This window comes from Pantherophis guttatus, chromosome 1 (assembly GCF_059756535.1).
Source record: "Pantherophis guttatus breed Tessera chromosome 1, ASM5975653v1, whole genome shotgun sequence".
Lineage (NCBI taxonomy): Eukaryota > Metazoa > Chordata > Lepidosauria > Squamata > Colubridae > Pantherophis > Pantherophis guttatus.
The window spans coordinates 194,436,091-194,450,557 of record NC_142063.1 but is presented as its reverse complement, the minus strand read 5'-3'; positions in this window follow the sequence as shown (position 1 = coordinate 194,450,557).

The window sequence follows — 14,467 nt, the reverse complement described above, 5'->3', positions numbered from 1 at the left end:
CAAAATAATATATGAAACCTAATGAAATAAAATTAATTTAAATTGTAATCATTGGCATTCTTGGAAAAATTGGAAGCCCATCTTGTATATCTTCAGAAATGAGCCTCAAACTTCAGATTAATTTTTTAAAAAAATACCTATAGTAATAAACTATGCACTTTGATTATGATCAAAAGGCAGCCATAAACCCTAAAAATGTTTTCTATAGTTAAAAGCTCATACATAGCAAAACCAGAGGGCAATTTTTCCTGGAACCCTGATCAAGACTGTAGCTCTAGCTGTTGTGATTCTTTGAAGAACATATATTTATTTATTTATTTATTTATTTATTTATTTATTTATTTATTTATTTATTTATTTATTTATTTTTCAGATTTCTATACCACCCTTCTCCTTTCGGACTCAGGGCGGTGAACAGCCAAGATAAAAACATTTATACACAAAAGTTAAAAATAGATTTTAAATAATTAAATAAATTTGGCCCGTAATTTAAAACTTTTCAATTAAAATCTATATCAAATTTTAAAACCAACCATAAAATCAGGACAGCCCGGCTAACTGAAAAAAATAGGTTTTTAGGGCCCGACGAAAAGTCCGAAGGTCGGAGATCACTCGTATCTCTGGGGGTAGATTGTTCCAGAGGGTAGGTGCCACCACAGAGAAGGCTCTCCCCCTGGGGGTCGCCAGCCAACATTGTCTGGCCAACGGCACCCTGAGGAGGCCCTCTCTGTGGGAGCGAACTGGCCGGTGGGAGGCAATTGATGGCAGAAGGCAGTCCCGTAATATATAAACTGTCCTGTGATCATTTCTGCATAGTTTCTCAAAAGGTTTGTCTATGAGTGCTATACCAGTCATTCCTTCGGCTACTTTCCCAACCAGTTGCTTTCAATCTAATGGAAGGTAACATTCTTTTGTGATTTCTTTCAAAGAGAACAGAATGTTAGAGAAATTCTCATTATATGTAATTTTTTTCAATTAATTCTTGTAAACAAGAAGGACATTCTCTACGTTCAGCTGCTTATTTTAGTTAGGAGGCAGGCGAAGATTGTGCACATGTGTCCTGTCTGTGGTTGTGCTATTAGCTTTCTTTTTTCTTTTGTATAATTCTTTTATTAAAGTTGTACAAAAGATTTACAAACAAACAGAAACTAATAAAGAGCAGAAATAATAAAGAAAGAGAGAAAGGGGAAGAAAAGCAAATGTGCAGGAAAAAAAAAGAAAAAAATAGAAAGTTTCTACAATTACAAAATTATCTATGATTACAAAATACCCTTCATTTCTTTTCTATTATCCATTTTTTTTCTAAATCATTAAACCAGAAATAAGGGATTTTCAGTTGACCATAAATGCAGATATTTAATTGAGTCATCAAGTTCCATCATTATGACTACTAGTCCTCTGTTGTAGATAGCCTCAAGCCTTTTCATTTTTGAGCATAATAATCTTGCTGCATTTGTCAAAGAAAAGTATCTGTTTCTTTTGTACTTTAACCTTTAAAATCTTCTGAATTAATGCATGTATTTGTATCCCCAAAAATTTTTTTGTTTTACATATTCACCAAATATGGTAAAACATCCCTTCATGTTGTTCACATTTCCAGCAAAGACTCAAAATATTTTTGTACATTCTAGATAATTGTTGCACAATCAGCTTTCCAGCAGATTCCAAAATCATGGACAACCAGGGAGTCTGCCTAGTTATGGCCAAAAAAAAAATCACCCTCATTGTGGAAAAATGAACTTAAATCATCATTAAATAATTTTGAAAGTATCTATCTCATCCAAATGAGATAGAAAGGGGGAAGTCTTATTTGTTCAGGGAGAGAAATTAGAAGACAAGTTTTATCATAGATGTAGAATTTGGCCTCAACTAATTGCTGTTTGTTTAGATATATGATGAGTATTATCCCCAACTATACAAGAAGATACTTTTCTACTTTCAGTGAAGATAAATAAACCCCCAAAACAACTTACAATTTCCTTAATAGTTTATCTATGATATTCCACGGAACTGGGAGCAAAATTCAGCTGAAGGTCAATATGGATTTGAGTAAATAGGTCTGGAAAAGAATAGAACAGCTTTATTAAGCTGTTCACTTGAATTGAAAGGCATGACTGAATTTACCCTTGTTTCATCTGTTATAAACTGAAATACTTCTGGAGTATCATTTATTCTGAGAAAGCCCAGAGAAAGAGCATCTTCCAGAAATTCTGGTAACTAGTTATGATCTGTGGAAGTTATAATTCAAGGCATCAGCAAAGCACTAAATTTCTTTTCCTTCTACAATAACAATTGTTGACTCAAAAATCGTTCCATATATTCCTACATCAGGGTTAAGGGGGTGAAATATTTAATTATTTAATTGTCCTTTACAGACATTTTGGTGACATAGTGATGTAATAATGTCATTAATGAAAAATTAAGTTTTATACAATCCAACTTTTGCCAATGGAAACGCTGAGGTCAACACAAAGAGGAAGAAGGAAGACTTTTCTGTTAAGAGGACTTTCACTTACCTTCTAAAATATTAATATAATCCTTATCTCCTCCCTGAAATACACTTGTGCTAAACTAGTGACTTTCTCTTCTTTCCAATTTGTGTGAGTGTGTCTGTGTGAAAATGGAAGATTTCCTCCAAATAGTATTTCACAGAACTGTCACTAGGTTTGTGTGCAACAAGCCAAGATTTTGTCAAAATGACACAAAGAGTGCTTTGAGGTCACAATGCCAACCCTGTTTTTTACATCCTTGGATACAACATCATAGTGCATGCTTTGTAATTTGCTCCTCTTGCTCCCCCATAGACATTCATGGCTACCAATCAAAAATAAGAGAGCCCCACATTTTATTTCTTTCATACAAGGGAGAAGCTATTTTATTCTAAGTTTATTTACACACAATAGAATAAAAAAGGGGGTCCTTGGTGCTCTCTGAGCTTGCTTGTTTTCTTGCAATTGTTTCATTACCTTATCTAGGTAATATCATCAGTACTAGCACTGATGATGTTACCTAGTTAGGGTAATGAAACATCTTCAAGAAAACAAGCTCAGAGAGCACCAAGGACCCCTCACGTCAACCCTGAGCTTCGAATATTCTCCTTTATTGATAGAATAAAATAGCTTCTCTGACATATGAAAGAAACAAAACTGGTAGAATCTTTTTTAAAAAAAGTACTGAGCTCAGAACATGGAATAAAAGCATTTTTAAGGTTGTTTATTTTTAATTGATCTAGGATTAAGAATCAAGTATCTAAATAAGATGAATTGTTGATGTATAGAAAAAGAAAGATATAGAAAACACAAGACATCTACTAAAAAGTAAGAAAAGAAACAGGTATTATACACATACAAATTTACCATATTTCTAAAACATTCTATACTATATAGCCTGTTGTTATTGAGATAAAATATAAAATTCATCCAAAAATTGATAGAATTGTAGTTTCATGTTTCATTATTTTAACTTTGTGAGGTTCCTTCTAATGTAGCCATTGAAGAAGATTCGTTAATCCACACCTCAATTATTACATTATTTAATAAAATAATTGTCAAAACTGTAGGTGACTATAGACACATCCAAGAAAATTGGGTCTGCTCCTTCCTAAATGGATGGGTTTAGTTAGGATTGGGTCCAGACAAAGCTATACTTAGGACAAGTCAAATAAAAACAACGAGGTTTCATTTGATGAGGAGCCCACTGATATCTTAGCACTACTGTTAGGATGTTGTATACAACGTGTTTAAAACCAAATTTCTCCTCTGCTCCCCCTTGCTTTTCTTTTGTGATAAGCTCAGTTGCTTCTGGTGATTGAAAAACACAGCAGCTTTCCAAAGGGGGGAGGGAGGGGGGAGGAAAAAAAAAACCCACAAGGGTTTAGTAATTGTAAGTCACAGTGCACTGCACATGCCCCAAAGACCCTGAGTCACTTCCAAATTCAAGGACTAATAAAAATTGGAAGCACTCCAGTAATTTTAAATTACTTTGCACATTGTGGAGTGATTTAAAACCATTGAGGTGATTCCATTAAACACACACGCACGCACACACACACACACCCAACAACAAGCCTCTATGCATTTGCAAAGCGAGTCTGTTAGACAAGCATAAGCACTCAAGAAGGCTCTGAACATATTCAAACTAATTGGAATGATTTTTTTTTTAATTCCAAAACCAAAGGTAACCAAAGAGCAAATATAATGAAGACATAATAGCCAGCTGATGGAACATTCTTACGTATCATTGCTGGCCAAGCAAACCCCTTTAGTCATTAGAAAGGGAAAAGGCAGAAGATGGGTTCTCTTAAGAGTTCTTGGAGATCTCAGTTCAAGCAGGAGCTAATCCAAGACAGTGGAAAGAAGCCGTAGCATTAATTGTACCTCATTTCTCTCTTCCCCAAGTTAGCTATGAATTTGCAGTTGTTACATTACACATTTCTTGCTTAATTTGCTTTCTTCCCACAGCACAATAAACAGTTGTAGAAGTGCGCTAAACAGATTCTACCCAGTGTGCATGGTTCTGCACATATGTAAGCAAAATTTAAACACAGTATAATTTAAATATCCCAACTATTTATAAATAGAAAGGTTTTTTTCCCCCTCCATAGCAAACTCTGGCTTTCTTCTTGTTCCTTGCCAAGTCAAAATTGCTTAGAATAAAAAGACAAAGTATCTAAACTAACACTTACTCTGAATTCCATGACCAATTATTTTATGTGGAGATAGGACATTGATACCTCTCATCTCATCTCATTCCTGATATACTTGAAGAGCTCAGAAGGTTGATGCCTAAAAGGTAAACAACCCTAAAAGGTAAACAAACAAGGGGCAAGAATATAACCCTCATTTGGATGTAGATTTAGTTAAAATCACAACTAGGGTCATTTCAATATTTAGTTATATGTTTAAATATAATGCTTGAATCAGATACAGAGGATTTTTTCCCCCAGGTTGCTGTTATCTAATTTTATCCACAGCAGATCTCAATTAACAGGACTAAAGGCCACCTTCAGGTCAATAAATAAGCATGCAGTCTGCCTTTTGAAAAGTTTGTTTATATATACACTAAACAATCTAAATGGACTCAATTCTTAATTATAGAATACCCACCTTGTTCTTTTGAAAAAAAAAAACAAACATTCTTTGCCGGTGAAGACACCAGATTGGTTAATAGGAATGTAGCATTATTTTTTGTTCCAATGATTTGAAGATAGTGATTTTTTTAAAAAAAACAAAAACAAAATTTGGAATAATGCTATTGTCCCACCTCTCGGGGGAAAAAGTCAAATGCAATAAGATGGTTAAAAGTACATCCTAACAGATATATCCAGATAAAAATTAGTGCTCTGTTTTAGAAATAAGTTAATTTAGGTAAACCAAAACAAGCTGAGTGAATTAAATGTCATTGATAATTTTTTTAAAAAAGGAAAGCCTATTGCTAAATATATACTGTTCTAGGTATACTCTATGCTCAACTATAAAACTATAAACCACAGAAACATAGCTATTAGAATTACTGAACTGTAGTATACCTACAACAGATATAATAGTGGAATACATTAAACAAAGTTATGGCAAATTGCTAGACATTCTAAAGGCAACATCAAGAGATGGTACAGGACAACTAAAGAGTTACTGGAATGGAAAAGTTGAAGAAACTGAAGTGTCTGGAATTACATGAAAATTTGGATTGAATGCATGCAATAATCTAAGAGATAAATTCATAGGGTTTGCAAAGAGAATTATTTGCTCATGCTGAAACCTGTTTCAAGTACAATAAAACAAATGCTACACATGGACATCACCAGATGCACATCAGAATCAAATCAGCTACATAATATGAAACAGAAATGAAGAAATGCAGCCCAGTATCCAAGAAAAATCCAGGTGCAGACTGTGGAAGAGGCCATGAATTATTGTTATCAACTTAAAATTAAAGAGAGTAAGAGTGCCAGCAATATTTGACCTTAAAACATACAGTCAAGATCAGTCTACTCTGTTTGTGCAAAAGAAACTCTTCAGTGGCATGAGAAAATATATTAGATGTTGTAAAGCTCTAATAACAACAACAGTGATAAAAACCTGAAATTTCAAAGAAGTAAAGATTCTGAAAGTGCCTCTCAGAATAAGCTAACGTGGTTGTCCAAGAAAGATTGAGGATGAAATTTTTAGTAACAAGAAGGTATATGAAATGATTTTAGATGCCCAACAACATGCAAGAAAGATGAAGAAAGTTATCACAACCAAAATTGTCCAGAGAGAAAAACAACAAGAAAATGAAGACCAATGGTTTCTTTTATGGAGGATCAGAAAAGCCAGAGGAAAATGTATAGGCAAGGTAGGACTACACAAGTGTAATTATGGAAGAGATTAAAATAGAGGTAAATTAGACTGTAAAGAGAGGACCAACTAGAAAGAGAGAAGCAATCGATTAGGTGTAAAATAGGACAGTAGCAGAAAATAGATGAACTATATCAAACTGCAAGGAACAGGCAGCTAAAAAGCAAACAGCTCTATGTCAAGAAATATGGAACAATACTTTGTGACCTAGGGATTGGAAAAGACAGCTTGCATATATCCATCCTGAAGAAGGGAGATAAAAGGGAATTTCCCCTTAACCAATTTAAGCAAAATTTGCTCAAGACCTTACAGTAAAGAATGAAGTCATACGTGGTGAAAGACTTATCAAACTAAGAGTTTTCAGAAAAAATCAAACAGACACAAGTTAACATAAGATGAATAATGGAGAGATCAGAAGGATATAAGAATGAAGTTTATTTTCACTATTATTAAATACACATGGCCTTTGATTTCAAATCTCATACCAGAACATAGAATATATTAAGTACAATGAGTGTACCACCACATCTGAATATTCTCCTTAGGAAGTTTTACAATGAACAATAACTGAAATGAAAGTTGACACTGGAAAAATGGAGAGATGTAGAATATGAAAGAGTAAAACAAGGATGAATGATATCTCCATGTTTATTTGTTTTAACATATAGGGCAGATACATTATAAAATGGCAGAAATGATAGTGAGAATCAAAATGGGAAGATAAAACACCGACAACTGATGCAGATGTTAGCATTTTGTTAGCTGGAAGCAAAGAAGACTTAGAAAGGCTCGATATCAAAGCAAAATTGGAAATTGAAAAATCTTGGTTAATGTTAAGTATCAAGAAGAAAAGGGTAATGTCAACCAGCAGGCTTTATTAATTCACCGTTGATAGTGAAGAAGAGAAGGTGATAGATAATTTTGATTTGTTAGACTCATGAATAAAGATGGACAATGTGCTGTTAATAATGTAAAGATGAGATTAATTGTAGGGAGGAGGGCAATGCAAATTTAAACTATATCATGTAAGATAACAATATTTCAATGACAAATAAGATAAAAGTATTTTCAGAGGTAACACGCAGCTTTCATCAAGAAAGATTAAAAGAAAGATGGATCTGGAGGTGAATACTAGTATCATGGACTACAGGAAAAACTAACCAACCAATAGAATGATTGCTATCTTAAGCAATGACCTGCAAGCAAACATTCATACTGGTAAATTTGCAGTGTATGGTACAAGTAGATGACAGCAAAAATTGATTATATTCATCAAGAGAGACAAAAGTAGACAATGGTTCCAGTAGGTGATGATGTCAAAGACGTTATGGGATTGACTTTAGAAAAACTAACAGTAACAGGGTTGGAAGGGACCTTGAAAGTCATCTAGTCCAACCCCCTGCTCACGCAGGAGACCTATACTAGGGATTCAAACCACCGACCTTTCTGATCGACAAGCTCAGCTATTAGCCACTGAGCCACCTAGGGAGCCACACCATTTAGTGTCATTAGATACCAGGCAAGATGGCATTTCTTTTTTCATTAAATCACCAAGAGGCAAGCTTAACTCAAAGGCAAAAAGTGTCTCATTCTCTCTCAGAATTTCAGAATTCATATCTGGAACTATGGCTTAATGGCTAGTTTATTAGTTAAATCCCGAATAGGGGGAAAAGTGCATTATTTATCATAATTGGAAACTCATGGAATCTTGCATGATGGTGTAGTGAAAAATAATCTTTCCCATCCTAATGAACATTAACCTGAAACTCATGAATATTACCTATTTCATTTCATGGAAAATGAAATATATTTTGGAAGTGGAATAATAGAAGGGATTTTTCATATTTATTTGTTTTAAGTCATATGCTGCCTTTCATATAACAGCCTGCGTAATACTGCTTCTTCCATTTTCCCCTCCAAAAAGCATCTTTGTGAAGTACATTTGACTGATGAATAGTTCAAAGTGACCAGTGACATGGTTGAAAGTAGATTTGAACCTTGGTCTCTTTGACAATAATCAAATGTTTTATTGTTGCACCCCTCTGGCAATGAGTTGTTGCAATCAAAATGATTGGCAATGATATTCATTTTTTTAAAAAAATGAATTCCAAGTCAATATAAATGAAGGATTTGTGCAAGTATCTCTTCCAAGGAATTGCAGACTGAACATTTGGACAATCATTTCAAAATGGTGGTGAAAGCTCATTGCTATTGCTATCCCATTCAAAAATGTTTCCTAACATGTCTAGGTAAAGTAGTTTAGAATTCTTTTCCCAGTCATCTACTTTTCTGTGTGGTGTGAATTTTTATGGCAATGAATCTCTTTCAAGGAACTGAATGCTAGAGCTCAATATATGACCACAGATATCTGCTAGGGAAAATAGAAGAAGGTAGGTATATATGTATATCACAACACAAAAAAGCTGACTGGCTAGCCTTTGATTATTGGGAGACAACTATATAGGTGAGTTGTGTGGCGTGGTATTCCTGTGTACCGATTATTTTGGGGGGATCAAAATCTCATTTGGCAGGTGTCTGTAGGAAGAAACTGTGATAGTAGGTTCACAGTATATTTTCTATAAGTTTCATAAGTTTATTTTCTCAAGCATATATAAGATAACAAGTAAAAGTATAAACATAATTTGAATACATGAAAAGAGTAAGTAAAAAGGAATATTAGGACAGGGACGGTAGGCACACTAGAATCTGTGTATCCACTTAACAAATTAACAAATCCTGATGCAGATGTTAGCAATAACTTGGAAGTCATTTTAAAATCCATTTGTTTCTATCAAATCTGCAGTTTTGTTTGCATTTCTTTTCCTTTGGGCTGATGGTTTTTGTGTCTTGGTTATGGTTTGGAAACTGTGGGCTTTGATGCTTTATTTTTAGTCCATACTGTAATAGGGTAGTCTTTTCAGAGAGAATCATAATGATTGTCTTCTGTAATCTTGAAGCCATCAGTCCAATACCATGAAAAATTTTGAGCTACAAATGTTTAAAATTGTAAACACAAAAAGGGCGTCATTTTCTTCTCACTGAAGACCTACCCCAAAAGTACCTGATGCACATTCATATGTTTAGACACCTCTGATATTTTTGGAATGACCCAGGCTATTATTTCTGGCACCCACACTATGCATTTAAAAAACAAACAAACAAGGGAATGTTTTCATTCTTTTATTTACATACATAAGCTGAAGGCACTTTAAAAATGTCCGGATATTTAGTGTGGTTTTAAATCAGGCTGATTGCCAATTACAATTTAACTAGAGGATGAGGATTTTTACTTATTCTTGAAGTTCTTGTACAGTTTACTCTCTTATCTTGACGTCAATTCCCTTTTTTGAGGTGGGGGGATTCAGTCAAGAGCAGGCAGGTTAGAATACCCTGCTGGAGGGCCTCCAAAATCTGTACATCTGTCATAGATCATGTCATGGAACAGAAATGTTTGTTTTTTCACCCATTCATTTTAGCTGGCAGCCAGTTATTATTAGAATGAAAAATTAAGCTATTATGCAGTGGGAAGCCTCACTGGCTCAACAAAATTTATGACGTTAATACAAGAAAATTATCCTTTATAGCTCATATAAGCAGCTGTATGTATAATGCAAGTCTCTGGGTAACACCATCCTCCCCTCCTTCCCCGATTTCAAATAAAATAGGCTAAAGTGGTTTTGCTTGTTCCTGATGGAGAAGGATTCTCAGCCTTAAGGTCACACATTCCAGACAGCATAAGAGAGTCTGGGTGGAGTCAAAAGAGGACGGAGTAAATGTCCACAATAGGCCATTCTATGTCTGCAGACACAGGGGGCTGTTTCAATTCAGGCTAAACCCTTTTAAACTGTAGCTAAATTTCAACCAGCCTTGCTAATCTTAAGCAAGTTGCAAAGCCTAAAGCTGGTACCCAGGGCAGAAAGGAACTGTATCCATTGAGGTTTTATGTTTGTTTGTTTTTTAATAAGTAATCCCGTGGTTGCTATTTTTCAAAAACAAAGACAATGAGGAAAGGCAGGTATTAACTGTTCATGTGTCATACAGTGCTGGAATGGATGTTGAGTGTATTTAAGCGTGTGATTTCACTTGTGCCCAATGAGCACACAGACTACAGCTGGAACTTTGCCTGTAGGCACCAGTCTGCCCATTATTTTCACACCTGGAATTTTCCTAGTGCCCCATTCTATCTGAGTGCCCTAATTTTCATGGCATTACCATTTCTGGGTTGCAAAAGTCTACGTGATTGTAGAGGGCAGCAAAGCATTAGACTTCCCTGTCTTGTTTTTCTGCCCTCTGTTGCTTTCCTGGATGTTTGCAATCCAGATATATTAGACCTACTTTTTCAACAAAATTCAGTGAAAGCTGTCACGCTGCAAGGAAAAACAGTATTTCTAGCATTTTTTTTTAAAAAAATTCATGACTCCCTGTGTTCCCTATGGACCCCAGAAGCATTTATGGAAAATACAGTTAGTAGCTCATTGAAAGTCAAGCTTAGAGAGGTTGATTAGAAGTACTCTTACCAAAGCTAAGCCCACTATAGCAGAACTGAGTAATAATGCTCAAGGTCTATGTGTACTCTCAACATTTCTAATGTACCCATAGACTGTACTCTTCTTCAAGATTCTGCAAAAATATTATCATTGCGGTTGCTCCCCATTCCCTTGTGTTGTTATTTTTCTTGTATCAATTATCACATCCTATTCCAAAGGTCTTTCAAACCACAAGAGCAGCTGTGAGAAAGCAGTAGTAGAATTGTTAATGCAAATTACATATTTCTCAAGCACAACTGTTGACTTATTTGGTGTTTGGGAAGCCCAAGGAAGAGAATGTTCTTGTCACAACCTGACCTCTTATCACCCTGAAAAGGTTTGCTCACCATTGGTCCAAGCGTATGTCCTCCTATCTCAGGAGAGCCTTCTTGTCCCAGCAGGGAAACCACCAGAGATGGTATTCAGCCAGTTTGAACCAGTTCGCCCGAACCGGTAGCGGAAATCGTGGGTGGGCCCATCTGCCCACCCACCTGCCCACCCACCTCAGCTCTATGCCATCCTATTTAGGCACATTTTTAAGGCACATTTTTGAGGCCGGGAGCATGCACAGAAGGCACGCATTAGCAAAGTGCATGCGCGGAAGGCCGGGCACATGTGTGGAAAGCAGGGGCATGCACGAACTGGGTGCGTGCGGGGCAAACCAGTAGTAACATAATGTGAAACCCACTGCTGGAAACCACTGACAAAGTTTGCATCTGATGAATCAGATAACTCTACCATATGAGAGGGGGAATAACCTCTGGAAAATTGGAAAGCCCAAATGCTTTTTTTTGGTATGTCCTTGTGGTTGGTCCTAATGAAAGTATTATCCTTTTGGTTTTGTTCTCATGGATCAGGCATGTACTTGCCACACTTCAGTGCAGTGGAAACTGCACTTTTCAACATCAATTATTGTTGTGATGAAACAGAGAGGGGCTTCAGCCCCAAAGCCTCATTTTGGTATCTGAAAGTTCTGAGAGAATGAAAAATGAAAACGCTGTAACATCCTGCTGTCAAAATGTTGTCAGTGATGCTGAAAAAATAGAGATGGACTGGAGAAGTGCAGTGAACAGCAGATGCCGTGGCTTTTGTTCTGAAGCGACTTCTGCCTGCCAGATTTTACCCTTAAGGCACAATGGCAAAAATAAGGCTTCCACCTGTTATCTCTCACCATTATGGGCTATGTTCCCCTTCCCCTCCCTCTCCCCCATTTAAGTTTGGGTTAAGAATTCTACATCTTCCCAGCATTTAGAGCTAGTCATCCCAGCTGCAGAACTCTTTACATAAAACAGCTGTTCTGTGTGAGCAAAGTTCACTTTTTCTTGTTTAGATTTTAAAGCTGTTGTGCTGTTGACTAGATCCATGATTCTATTTAAAAGACTAACTGAGCATTAGGATCTTTTAAAAACCCCATAACAAAAACTTAGCAATTACACTAGGACTGGGAAAGACCTGGGCTCATATCTGAGCTTACTCATGAAACTGACTTCAAGCCAATAATTATCTCTCAGTCTAAACTATTATGCAGGGTTTTTATGAAGACAAGCATGGCCAAAGATGAGGAGAACCAGGGATACAAACCTCAGTTCTTTCCAGGAATGATACAATAAGAGTAGTGGTAAAAGGTTTATAGATTATGGGCGTATCACTAAGTGCCATTCAGTCTTAGAATAACACAATTAATAGAAAACTATATTAGAGGAGGAGGAGTGAACCTCAAAGCAAAAGGTTCCAGAAATAATAATAATGCTAAAAATCTCCAATGGCACCCCTCATATTTGTTTTTAACACAAAATAAGGAGGATATACTACGGGGGCGGGTTCTAAATCCCATCGCTACCAGTTTGCTCGGGCGGGCGTGTGTCCGTGGGCACTTGCGCATGGAGCTTCTGCGCATGCACAGAGGCATTCTGGCAGGTGGCCAGAGCCTCCCGCTGCTACCAGTTCACCTGATCTGGTGTGAACCGGTAGCAACCCACCACTGATGTGCTAGGTGTTTTTTAGAACTTCACCGCCCTGAGTCCTATTTGGAGAAGGGCGGTATAGAAATAGGAACAAATAAACTTCTGTTTCTATTTTCACATCCCATATATTTCTCAATTTATAGGAAAGTTTGAGAATTTGTAGTTGTCTATGTTTCTAGGTTCCATTTTATGGCATTTTTAGCAGTTGGGATCCAATAACACCTAGAGGGCTATATCTATATTATAATGTTCAGTTTGAAGGGCCTGCCTGCTTGAATCCTTTCAACATAAAAGCCAACATAAAATCTTTGAATGCATGCTGTTCTCCATCATACTTTGGTTTATCCAAATCACATATTTCAACATCTCTAGGTCAGTCAAATCACATGTAATAGTGAAAAAAAGGTGGGGAAATTATTGAGATGGTTCTCTTTCATGAGATTGATTGTTGAGAGAAACATGAGGTAGACACAAATGATGGATTCCTCTGATTCTTTATCCCCACCATTTTTAAATCCTGTGGCATGAACTATAAAGAGAAAGTGGCAATCAATAATCAATTTGACTGTCAAATAAATTAACAGGGTCATCATTTAACTCTTCTACTCCATCAATGTCCATTTCTGTGTCCATAGTTTTCTACAAATATATTTCCTGAATACCTGAACTGCTAAAACTTGTACATTTGGTGAATTTGTACAAAACAATTGCCATGTAGGGCAGCAACACTGAGTGCTCCAGTTGGAGAGAACAATGAAATATTGCCTACAACGAAATATTGCACAGAAACAGATGAACCAGACAGCACTGTTCAAGTAGGTACAATAAAACACAGGGACAACTTCTGATATATAGCAGATAAAGATGTGTGCAGGATGCCTCCACAGCTATGCTATAATTCCATAGGAAATCCCACAAACGGTGACTCACCCTTTTTAACCTCACATCTGTTGTTTGTCTGGAATTATATTGCAATACACTTCAGTCTGTAGATTTCTAAAAGATCAGCACCTGTACAGTAGGAGAAAGGCTGGCAGAGACAGGAGGAGGAGTTAAAAAGGGGCATCTGCTTAGAGTTATTACATAGTCACAAATGAACTAAGTCCAACCCGTCCCTTGAACATTGTTGACCATCTTGTAACCAGGTGCTGACTGTCATTTGAGAAGATCCTAGTGCATAAGCTTTTAGCAATAAATCAGTTAATTTGAACCTTCATGCATGGATCTGATTTTTTTGCACTTGACAGCACCAGTGGGGTTAATAAATTGGAAGGAAGGAAGGATTCCTAAAAACAGTAGTAAAATATAAAGTGCTAGATAGTAGAAGTATATTTTAGCTTTTAAAATCTGACTTCTGTATAATGGTATGGCTGGAAATGCCATTTTAAAAGGTTATTACAAATTAGCTTCCATTTTTTTGTTTAAATGTTCTTCCATTTCAAAATAGAGTTTGACTTCTAAGCCCTTTTTCTCAGAGCAGTATGTAAAAGAAATCCCCTCCCTATCGCTTTCTCTCCCTCTGATATTATCTTCTGAATGAACGTAATAAATTCCATCTTGCAGGACACATACGAGCATAAGGCTGATAGCAGCTCCTCCTGGCATTTAAAATGAGTCTGTCCTCAATTTTGCAAGCACATTT